Source organism: Equus przewalskii, chromosome 16 (assembly GCF_037783145.1).
Source record: "Equus przewalskii isolate Varuska chromosome 16, EquPr2, whole genome shotgun sequence".
Classification (NCBI taxonomy): Eukaryota; Metazoa; Chordata; class Mammalia; order Perissodactyla; family Equidae; genus Equus; species Equus przewalskii.
In genome coordinates, this window is record NC_091846.1 from 54,106,204 (window position 1) to 54,118,725 (window position 12,522).

General features: G+C 33.0%; 1 long non-coding RNA gene across 4 annotated transcripts in view; it reads left to right on the forward strand.

Moving 5' to 3' along the window:
* The window catches only part of LOC139076398 (uncharacterized), a 45,443-nt gene that overhangs the window by 16,515 nt on the left and 16,406 nt on the right, over positions 1 to 12,522 (forward strand). For 3 of the 4 annotated variants that reach the window (XR_011527971.1, XR_011527970.1, XR_011527969.1), the window contains one exon: positions 3,016 to 3,187. The exons of the other annotated variant lie outside the window; for it this stretch is intronic. This is a non-coding gene — a long non-coding RNA (uncharacterized lncRNA). The remainder of the gene's footprint in view (positions 1 to 3,015; positions 3,188 to 12,522) is intronic. 4 annotated transcript variants of the gene reach the window in all.

Sequence of the window (12,522 nt, forward strand, 5' to 3'; positions counted from 1 at the left end):
CATGGATGTGTATATATATCAAGGAACAAAACAGTATATATTATATACTAACTTTTGTTTAAAAATGGAATGTGTGTGTGTGTGTGTGTGTATGTCTACTTTCTCGAGGATATACAATCAGTTACATAGCTTGTAATTCTGAAGAGGAAGCTGAGATGATTTGGTACCAGAGGAGAATGAATGAGAAAAATTTTATTGCATACATTGTTATAGTGTATTTATTTTGAACTAAGTGATTATATTAAATTTTCCTGAAAATGTGCACACTATAAATATGAAATAAAAACTCAAAGATTGCAATTTTAATAAAACAGCCTACATGTTAACCACTATGCCACTGTGCTGGCCTCCAAGATTTCTTTCTTTTTTAAGGCTGAATAACATTCTTTGTATGTATACGCCATATTTTCTTTATCTAAACTAGTCAAATTCACTGAAGCAGAGAGTAGAATGGTGGTTGCCAGGGGCTGGGGCAAGGGGGAAATGGGGTGGTATTAGTCAAAAGGTACAAAGTTTTGGTTATGCAATGTAAATAAGTGCTAGAGATCGAGTGTCCAGCATTGTGCTTATAGTTAACAATACCGTATTGTATACTTAAAAATTTGTTAAGAGTGTACATGTTGAGTATTCTTCTCAATAATGATAAAAATAGCAAATAAAGAGAGCAAGAAGAAATTTTGGGAGGTGATGGATATGTTTATGACATATATTGAGGTGATGATTTCCTGAATGTATACTTGTCTCCAAACTCATCAAGTTGTATATATTAAATATGTAGAGCTTTTTGTATGTCAGTCATACCTCAATCAAGTAGATTTTTTAAATAGAGAAAATATAAAGAGTTCATTATGGTAAATTTGAATTTCAAGAAGAGTTAGAAACCAGGACTTTAGTTTCAGGGCAGTAGCACATCCCAGACATAAGCCCAGAGCTGGGTGGCTCTTTGACTGTTATGCCGTGTATCAGAAAGAAACATTCAGAACTGCGACTGAACAACTGCTACAAGAGACACGTGCTCAGGAATTGACTACTGCAACCATGACATCCAAGGATCAATAAGAATATGTTTTCTCCAGCATCTTATGCCTCAACTCCAGGTTACCTCTTCTATATTTCCTGCCCTGGCATGCTGGGGAGAAAGCCAAGATATATCGCTGTGTGTTAATAAGCATGAGAGTTCTTCAAGCTTTCAGTGGCATTGATTTCATGTTCGCTAATCCAATATAAATACCTAATTGAGCCTCTAACATTCACGGGATGCTTCCTTTGGTTCTGCATGGCAGTGGTCAGAACCACTGTCTCTGAGCCCTCCCTAACGAGTTAGGAGGATGTGCAAAATATATCTGCCCAGAGCTGGAATCAGAGCTGCATCAATTAAGTTTTGGCTTAAAGAGAACACCAAAATTTATGGGTAAAAGCGAAACACAAAATTAGCCCTGTTTTCCTATAAATCAAGAGCCTCAGACTCAAATGCAGGTGACAAAACAAGACAGGCAGCATAATTTAACTCAGCAGATGATCCTTCATCTACAGGAAGCTGGTGCTGTTCAGTTCCAGCCAAACGCAGCCAGGAAGAAATACGGTCCAAAGCTGCAAGACTGCCTTCTCTTGCTTTGCTTGCTTTGTTTTGTTGTTTTTGTTTGGTTTTTGCTCTTTGTGGAGGGGGATATTTTGCTTTGTGTTTGGGATGCTTAAATTGAGCCTCACCAATCACAAAAACGTTAGCAATAATCCTCAATTCTCACTCGTCTACTAGAAGAGTGCTCAAAAAACCATCAGTGAACCCATAAATTACCTAAGAATTTTGTTAAAATGCAGACTCTGATTCAGTAGATCTGGGGTGGTACTTAAGATTCTGCATTTCTAACAAGCTCCAACATGATACCGATGTTGCAGGTCCATGGCTTACACTCAGACTAGCAAAGTGCTAGTTCATTTAGAATTAATAAAACTACATATTAACCTTCCAGTTTTAAAATGTAAACTGCTAAATGACTAAAGGAATGCCTATTTGTTTAAAGAGAGAAAGCAGAAAGGAGAATATTTCCTAGTAACTCCGCCAAGTAATAATCTTATTAAATATCTATTTGCGAATCATATACTTGTAATATAGCAATATATTTCATTCCTCATATGTCAATATCATTTTATGGTCAAAATTTGACTTTAAGTTTGTATGGATTTTTTTGAAACAAAGTTATGGTGTTCAACACATGAACAAATAATACAACAAATATTTTTTTTTTGAGGGGGTGGACTTGTTATGTTATAAGTAAACTACAAAACTCTGAGTAATGTCTTAAACTGGCAACTGTTTCAGAATCACTCCTCACACAAACAGTTGTTGATGAGGGAGGGGATGTTGTTTCTAGTGCTCAGATATCTTATTTCCCTAGAGAGTTATTTGTAGGATAGTCAAGCATCAAAGGCAGGAGGAATAAGACTGGGGTCATTAAAATTCCTTGTTGCAATTAAAAATGGCTTGTGAACACAGCACATTCTTTTTATAGTTAACTTGCATTCATGCTCCAGAGGCTCTGTTACAATGTAATTTGGGAATCTCAGCTGTCCCATTTAGGATGTCCACTGTTCAATTTTGTAAATCAATGAGTTTTCCTAAATGGTGATTGCAATACTCTAGGTTAGTATATGATTACAAAATGATCGTTTCCACAGTTTTCATTTCTAAAATAAATGAAACCACTGGTTTCTCTTTTTATAATCCTTAAACCATCCTTACTGATTGTATGATTGCCCATATGGTTAAGCAAAACTTGGAAAGAAATGATTTTTTGCCTGAGTGACTACTATTTAATTATACTTTAATGGCATGTTCCTTTCTTAGGAGTCACATTCATTGCTAAATCCTCTATCTTAAGAAATTACTGCTAAAATATAAGCTGATAGTGATTATATAGAGTCCTAAGAACACTTGCTTGGAAATAGCGATTTTTTGAAGACTGAAATGCTTTCAAGACCCACAGAATTAAATCTTCGTTCCTGTCATCACTTTAGGTGCTAGTCCTAAAATGAGGTGAAGATATCAGGGAAGAGAATTCATGAAAGTGACGTGCATACTTAAGACCAGAAAATATTTGCCTTGAGAAAATTGTCACAAGAATTCTCCATCTATGCCATGTTTAGCAGTGTCCGCTCATTTTATTTGTGCTTTATTACATGAAACTAGGTAAGATTTTAAAAGCAAAACTAAGAATGAAAATTAACATACTGATATATGCTTACATTTATCATGTAAATTTAACTAAAAGTGCGAGCTCAAATTAATGGCTTTCATTGCTGCATGGTGAAAGCCTTTGGGGTATTTATGAGAAATAAAAATTAAAAATATGAATATAGATGAAAATTTAAAAATAGATACTTATTGTGTAATTAATATATTTTGTGTTGCTTACATGTCATCTTGAGCAAGTCACTCAACATTATTTCTCTCAGTGTTTTAATCTGAAAATGGTGATAATAGGTGGTGTCATCACTTTGGATTGTCTTGAGGATTGAATAGATAATACATAAGGAGAACCTTGCACTATAGGTCATATATCATCATTGTTACAATGTAACATGTGTCAAGGTAAGTACTTGTCTTATCTTATGATTGATGGAGATATATATATATATTTATACATAAATATTATGTATTTATATGTAATATATACTTATTTGTTCATGTTTTGCTTTATAGAAGAGGACACTACATGTCTGTTAAATACCTTGCTCAAGGACACAAAACAAATAAGTGGTCGAGATACTATCATTATCATCACTACACCATCATAAATTATTACTATAATTTTTGCTGTTGGATGTATTATATATTAGTTTATTCAGCATTCATTCAGCAACTATTGAGTGCTTATTCTGGGGTAGGTGCTGCTAATCTTTGTCCTTGAAATACATCAGAGAACTGAGCTGCCATGTTGCTTATATACTAGTGAGGTAAGACAGGTACTTAATAGTCAATGTACTACACTGATGCAATACACTGTTACATGTATTAGTTACATGTTGGTACTGGATATTTTTCCAAATGTCGCTCTGGGGTCGCTCTCCATGCATCTCTGCCGTGATCTCTATACCAAGTGGCAGACCTGTATAAAATAATTCCACTGTCCTCCTCAAACTTCTGGCTTCTGATTAATTCAGCCAATGGAAATATCCTGCAGAAAGTAGGGAAGGATGGAGAATCCATAACGGTGTTATTCCTCCGATCCTCCCTCTGCACCCAGCTCTTCAGCTCAGGCTGTGTCCCTTGACCAATGGTCACTACTTACATCAATGCAGTCTTCTCCCCATGACTCTTGCCATTTTCTATAACTGCTCTCTTGCCCTGCCCTTCTGGACCTCTTGGTAGGAACAAGGTAGTTCTACACCATACTTTACACTCCCATCCATTTCAAATATTTGTAAATAGTACTTGCATGAAATCTCTCTCCAAAAATATAATCCAATAATACGACGTTTTTTATGATTGCGGTCCTGATTGATACTAAAAACTAGGAGGTGTTAGTGCTGGGAAAAAAAACATTGAAAAGGTTGAAAAAGGAGAAGCTGAGGGAGAGTGCTGGGCCTCAGTTGCAAATTTAAATAAGTGGCTGAGATAATTCTCATTGGTGACATGGCTTATAAGCAAGTATATGAGAAAGATGAAGGAGTTACCTATTTGGTTATCTTATGAAAGACTATTTCAGAAAGAGTGAACAGCTAATGAAAGGGCCCTGATCTGGGAGTTTAGCCACAAGGAAGCAAATGGTGTGTGGAGCAAGAAAACAATATGAAAAGTGGAAGGCTATGAGGCCAGAGAAGTGACAGGAAGTCAGATTATTTACAACTATGAATGCCATTGTTACAGCTTTGGTTCTAGCTGAACTTGCTAGAACCAAAGCTGCTTGCTTGGTTTTCTACAGAAAATTAGAGATATGTAGGGTTTTGGGCCAATGAGTGATATGAACTGACGTGTATTTAAAGGATCACCCTGACTTCTTTGTTATGAACCTACTGTACAAGAAGTAAGATGGAAGCAGTGACCTGTCATGAGGCTAAGTAGCTTAGACTAGTATCCCATGTCAAATATATATTCAAAATATAACCGATGATATTTCCTAAATAAGATATGAATGAGAATTCATACAAATACAGAATCATTTCATGAAGATGCTGAGAAATTCCAAGTTTTTATTCACTCTCAACAATATTTTACTGGGTAACACAAGGCAATGTTAAAAATAAAGTGAGATAATGGCAGATAATCAGAAGGAGTGTGTTTGCTGAACTTGCTCTCTACTGCCTGAAGCAGTGCCAGACACATAGAAATGGATGTAGATATTTATGTAAAGCTATTTCCTTTGATCTATAAGCAGACTAAGCATGTGATTCCATATATATCACAGGGCTTATGGTATTGGTAATATATTACTGATGACATTTGTATGTTAACAAAAATTGATCGTTCTGCATTTGGATCTAGCAAGATACATGTTCACATTTTTTATTGTTGATCCAATTGAGGATATACCAAATAATAAAGGAGACTAAAAAGGATGATGTTAATTAGCTCCAATAGTAAATATGGCCAGTACTGGTATCTTACATGTTATAAGTTGGCGTGGAAAAAATGGTGCCTAAATAACATTTCATTTGTTTCAATTACAAGAGCAATACTGTGTGTGTAAACATTTTCCATCTTTTCTGAATTAAACATACCTACACACACACGCCAATATTTTCAACACACACCAATATACATCACACTTCCTTAACAATTTTTAATATTTTTCTCATTTTTTATTATTTATAATTAGTGATTTAAAATAAACAAATACATTTTAGATGGTACATTTGAAATAGTATGATGTTCATGTTACAGTTCAATAATGTTCATAATAATATTTAAAACATTTTTGTAAATATAAAAATGTAATTTATAAAAGTATAAGATATAATGAAAAACATCATTTGCCAAGAAATAAGTGAAAAATTTGCCAAGAAATGAGTGCAAAATAAAATACAATTTACTTGTTTTAGGGACTGACTCTAAATCTCAAAAAAGGGTAAAATTTAAATGTATGTAATGCCGTCAATTGTACATACAGTAGTGCGGTTATGATTTTTTAAAATTTTGTTCTTAAAATTAACTTAATTAACTTTAATTGTTCCACTTTTTCCCATAATACTATTCACAATCTTTTTCAAGATTTTAATTTCGAGCTTTTCTTAGTACGTTTTACGAAAAGGTAGTGAACAATATTTAATACCAGTAAAATTAAAGTCTCTTTATATGTAGTAGTATAGACAGAAAGATGCAGATGTAGATATAAGGAGGCACAATATGGATAGATATAGATATATCTGAGGTACTAGAAAAAAGGTTAGGTGGATAACACAATTATCTTAGTATTTATTGACATTTTAAAATTGGTGTTCCTTATACACTTTATATTTAATAAAATATCGCATAGGCAAAAAGGATGTTAAAACCAGCACAGCACCTAGTGGTGTTCTGTTGTGTGATAAAATAACTGAAAATGTGATAATGAGTCTACTTTAAAATTCTCTAGTGATTTCTATATATACTTATTCTGTACATACTGGATAGTTCTCAAACAGTTCTGACTTAACATGAACATTTTGAAATACATATTTTATCTATTGATAAAGGACAGCTAAAGTGGGCTTTTGATCTTTGTAAACTATCAGTGGGGAAACATTAGCCTTGATAATGATAATATATACTATATAATTACATATTCCTTGTAAGCAGTAACCTCGTTTTTTTGATATTTGGATTTCTTAGTGATTTCCATAGTAATAAGCTAATAAAAATCTTTAAAAGTAAATCTAAATCAATTAAATTAATTAAACAAAACTTTATTGAATGCCTATTTTGTGCCATAAACTCTGCCAGACATTGGACATACCACGATAAAAAATGACAAGTGTTTTTGCCTTAAGATAACTTAACTGGGAAGAAAGTCAAGCACATGCATGCACACACACAATACTAGTAGAATAAGATAACAGCATTTGTAATCTATCTTTGTGCTTTCAGTGCGCAGTTGCAGCATGCGGGAGTGACAGGGAGTTCATGAAGCAAGCATAAGATCAAAGGACATTTTAGCCATAAATCAGAATCTATAGAAGAATCTTTCACCACAAAATAATATTTAAGCTTTTGTTGATATATTCATATTTTTTAATTATGGTAATATTTTATTATATTTCAACTTATTAAAGTAAAGGAGGACACACCATAAATACTCGCTGATGTTATTCTGATATTTTCTAATTTTATTTTTCTCATTTAAAATTCACTAGTCCACTGGGCACATTCAAATCAAACATTATGCTTATATAATGGACTATATTTCTATTTTTTATATATTTATATCTGCTTTATATCAAATTTTTACCCAAATTTTTATCATGAGTGTTTATTAATGTCATTAAATTTTTACTAAGATTATTTATGTCTGCAGATTATTTCATCACATGGATGTACAAGACATTACTTAATAGCTAACAAATATCTATTATTCAATGTGATGTCAATGAATGCATTCAATTTGTGATAGGATCTATAACATTTACATAATATTTGTCATTGGAAGTTAAACAAACTTTCATTTGGTGCTTACTACACATTATACCTTGTGCTATTGTTTTCAAAAATGAGAAGTAAAATAAAATATAATACTTACCAGGAAAGATAAAACACAGACATGCACATACACATACCCACAGAGAAAGGACTCAATGAGAGTGTATGGAAGTATAATACAGTGATTCAAGTAGGTCAAAATCCTAATTCCTAATTGTTTCACTCAAATATATTGAATTTATTTCAATATATTTTTTCTGCCCTGGATATAAATGGGTCCTTATACATATATAAAAGTTTTCAATGCATATTAATTACTGGTGTATCCCATTAATTCTGTTTGAAACAATTTACTTAATCCCTTAAATGTGAGTTTCTATTTCCAATTCTAATGCATATCTCATATGCAAGTTTTACTTATATAACAACAAATATTAATATATTTTTAACTTGACAAGGAAAACTATAAAAAACAATGACACATTCAACAGTTAGAGGCACAAATATGTAAACTTAATCATTCATAATAACTTAAAATATGTTCACAATAATAAAATCACACTTAATTACTGTCTTTCTCTGGATATCTCTTACATTATAGTAACTAATATTAGAGTAACAAACTACGCTTCAAAATAATGTCAGACAGGGTTATCAATAGTCATATTTTCACAGGTTTTCATCTGAGTGTGAAGATAAATTACTCCATTGTAGCAAGAAACCATAATATGCTGGCTCTCCTACAAAGAAAATTACAAATTTGTGTTTGTTTTCTAACATCAAATAAGAGATATAACAAGAATAAATAGAGAAAAAAATGAACGGGATGGTTATATCCAAGTCATGGCTGTCAGAAATTCCCATTTTACTTCCTAATCTACCCAATGTTGTGTGAAGAGAGCTAATGTTCAATCCTAATCATCATAGTGACAGTCATCCAGACTTGAAAGGTCTATATACATCAAAGATAAAGGGGAAATCAATCTTCATACAATTTCAGTTCTAGGATATTATTGGGAGAGACAACAAACTATGCTCTTCTTTTGTCTTCATTTTGGTTTTTATTTTGTTTTTCTTCCGAAGTTAGAAACCACATGTAATTATCAAGCACTTTGGAATTTTATTAACATAAATAAAATGTTCATTTTTGTATTGATTTGGGGCATGTTATAAGCTCCATTTGCATAGTTATGCAATTAAAAATTCATTTATTTGGTGATATAATTAATGCTTGCAAATGGAATTTATAATATTTATTACTTTGTAAACCATAATGGTTGCATTTATTATTAAATGCATTTCTAGGCACTATGTAGAAATAATTACAGCTAAAATATATTTCACGTTTTATTTGTATACTATCCATTATTTGTGAAATCATTCTTCAAATTAATTGAGACACATGGGCATTTTCTGCAACAGTGCCACTTCAAATCAGCAGTTATATTTATCCCTGAAATAACAATGGATTTCATGAATTAAAAAATTCCGAAAATGGGGCTGATCCCGTGGCCAAGTTGTTAAGTCTGAGTGCTCCACTTCAGCAGCCCAGGGTTTCACCAGTTCAGATGCTGGCAGCAGACTTGGCACCATTCATCAGGCCACGCTGAGGCGGCATCCCACATGCCGTAACTAGAAGGACCCACAACTAAAATATGCAACTCTGTACTGGGGGAGTTTGAGGAGAAATAGCAGGGAAAAAAAAGAAGATTGGCAACAGTTGTTAGCTCAGGTGCCAATCTTTAAAAAAAAAAAATTCCAAAAATGAAATGGGAAAATATCCAGAAAAATTAATTTACGAAGAAATATATATGCTCAATTAGCAAAATATTCTACAAACCACTGAGTAATAAATAGAAATTCTGACTAAGATAATGATGAAAGCTCATTTTCTCTTATCAGATGTATACAATAATGCCGAAAGTCAGCCATGGTTTGGAAAACCAAGCCCTCTCATACAGTCTTTAACGAAAGTATATAGATTGGTACAAATATTTTATTTGTAACATGCATGAACCATGAAAAACATGTACATACATTTGAAGGTTATTCATGAGTTTAATATAAATAAAAACGTTTTCCAAACGTGGAAAGATAAATGTACAAGATACTTACTGCAGCTTTGTTTGTAGGGACCAACATCTTGAAAGTATTCATTGCAAAACTATTGAACAACACATTTATTAACTCCTAATTTTGGCTTCTTTTGCATGAACAATACAATAAACAGTGTATAAACAGATTCTGTCCTTATGGAAGATTCTTTGAGAAAGATGTCACAACCAAAAAAATCAAGTTGAATGAATGTTATGAAAAAGAAAGCATATGGTATTCTAGGGGTTATGGCATGGGTATCTAATATCTAAGCTGGAAGGGCTTCTCAAAGAAGTGATGGTTGATCTGAGGTCTGAGGAATGAGTAAGAGTTTATCAGATGAAATGACCCAAAAAAGAAGAACTTCAGAATATACTGAGTGCTTAAAGAGGACTATATAAAAACTATGCCAAGTGTTTAAAGAAGACTAAGCTGAAACAAAGGTGTCCAGGGACAAGGGATAGTAGCTAGTATAAATGTAAAGAAGTATACAAAGCAGATAATTAAAATGGATTATCTACAGGATGTAGTGATTGGTTGAACATAAAAGTAAAAATGAAGGGCAGTAAATTGTTTAATTCAGATTTTTGACTTGAATAACTTGAAAGGTAATGGTATTTACAATGGAGGGAGGGTTTTTTTTTTTTTTTGATATAACGAAGATTAATTCTAAACTCAGTTTAGTGTTGTGGATTTGATGTGCCTAACAGGCATAAAAGCGAAAGTGTCTTCAGACACTTGTATTTTTCTGAAAGTTAGGAGAAATGACATTGGATACAATATATATTTGGGAATCATCAATATGATCAAAAGCATCAGAATGAAAGAAATCAACTAGGGGATGTGAAGATAAGAGCACTGAGATGCGACCCTGATAATTTTCTTCATTTAAGGATTTGGTGGAAGAGGAGGAAACTGAATGGAGAGTGAGGAGGAGCAGCCAGTGAGTAAGGAGGGAATCTAAGAGATGGTGTTTTTAGACAGCAAGGCGTAAGATTATTTCAAGGAGAGCAAATGTGTTCAGCAGTGTCAAAAGTTTCCTCTAAAAACATCACGTTTGAAAAATGGGACCTGGAATTGTGTGACATGACACGACATTAGTAAAAGCAATAGAAGTAGTATCAACATGCAGTATAGTCAGAAGCCGTAAATGAGTTCAGTGAAGTGTGTATGGTAGATGTAGAAATGGAGACTAAAAGCAGCTTTTTAGATATATGTTGAAAGGAGAACAATATATAAAGGTGTTGGGATGATGGCACTATGATGGCAGTTGAGAAGGGTTTTTGTTTGTATGTATATGTCTAGTGAAAGAAACTGGAAGAGAAAGAACGGTTGGAAGGGAGCAAATGGTTGGAATTACAAAAAAAAAAGAAAAAATACAATATGAGATTGTGAGTGAATGAGATGAGAATACCGAGAACGTGGAATACCTCTCCAATATAAAAGAAGTGCAAAGGACCTGGTGGACCTGGGTCCAGGAACTTGGCAGATAAAACAAGAGATTCTGTCAATCCAATGTTTGCTATTCGATTGTGTAACAGGAGGCAATTTCTTCTGTTGAGAATAAGCAAGAAAGTGGAATTGCCAAGTTTTGCAGAGACTGGAATAGATTTCAAAAACATTTATAGAAAGATGAGAGGCATAGGAAAGTGCTGAGTGATTCAGAGCATTGTTCAGTGACCATTAATGGTCAGTGTCTCTGAATTTATCATGGAACCAGTTCATGTAAACAGTGTTCAAAATCCTCCGTGGTTAGAGAAGGCAAATGGTTTCATAAAGGTTTCTGGTTTGTACAGATATATGCTCTAAGTATACAAGAATACAGTAAGGTTTAGGATGCTGAGATAAGTGATAAAATCACAAATATTTGAAATCTAAGCGAAGAGGAAAGAGAAGAAAAACGCAGGAATGTGATAGATAAGAGCACAGTCATAATTCTCTCCTCTCTTGTGTAAAATAACTGAGAAAAGCAACACACTCTTCCTGGTGTCAAAGATAGTCTAGGAAAACAGATTTTCTATTTTAGTGTTGTACATATGTTAATTCTCAGAGATCTCTTGGTCGATGTTGGATACATGTATTTCATATAATTCAGTGGTATACTACAATTTGAGGATGAATTATGAAAGCTGATCTGTTAAATTTTTTGAATTATTTCTTCAGTTACTCTGGACAAAATATTTTTTGAGAGCTGCATATATGTCAAGAATATATTGAGAAGCGAACAGAGCAGGATGAAAATATAAATTTATTCCTAGCAATAGTGGATTTAGAATCCAACAGAGAAACAGATTGTTAATTATATAAGTTCAATTAAGTATTTTAAGCTTGCAGCATGAAATGGTTCTTCAGCCCTTTGAAAGCATTTATAAATTTAAAAAAATATTAACTTTATATAGAGTAGTTATATACAGTAAACTTTATAACTTATTTCAACTTCAGGGAGATAATACTAACTCATTATTTCCAAGAAGTCAGTGTTTATCCAAAGAAGGATTCACTTAAAACTAAAAAACATATATTTTACTGCCATATAAATGAAGACAAAATTTTACATTCATGAAATCTATTGACTACATATCCTTCACGTGAAGGAAGTTGAGAGAAAGAATTAAGTGATTTCTGTTAGAGCTACAGTAACTGGACAAGGATTGAGAAAAGTTTCATACAATTCATGTGTATCAAAAAATGTGAAATAGTGTTTGTCCAAATTCTTCACTGCCATCGGACAGTTATTGAGGTTGCTGAATTTCATAGGTATTTGACCACAGCTATTAAGGTTCTCCAGCTTCATAATTAAAGAGAGAACTTTGGAC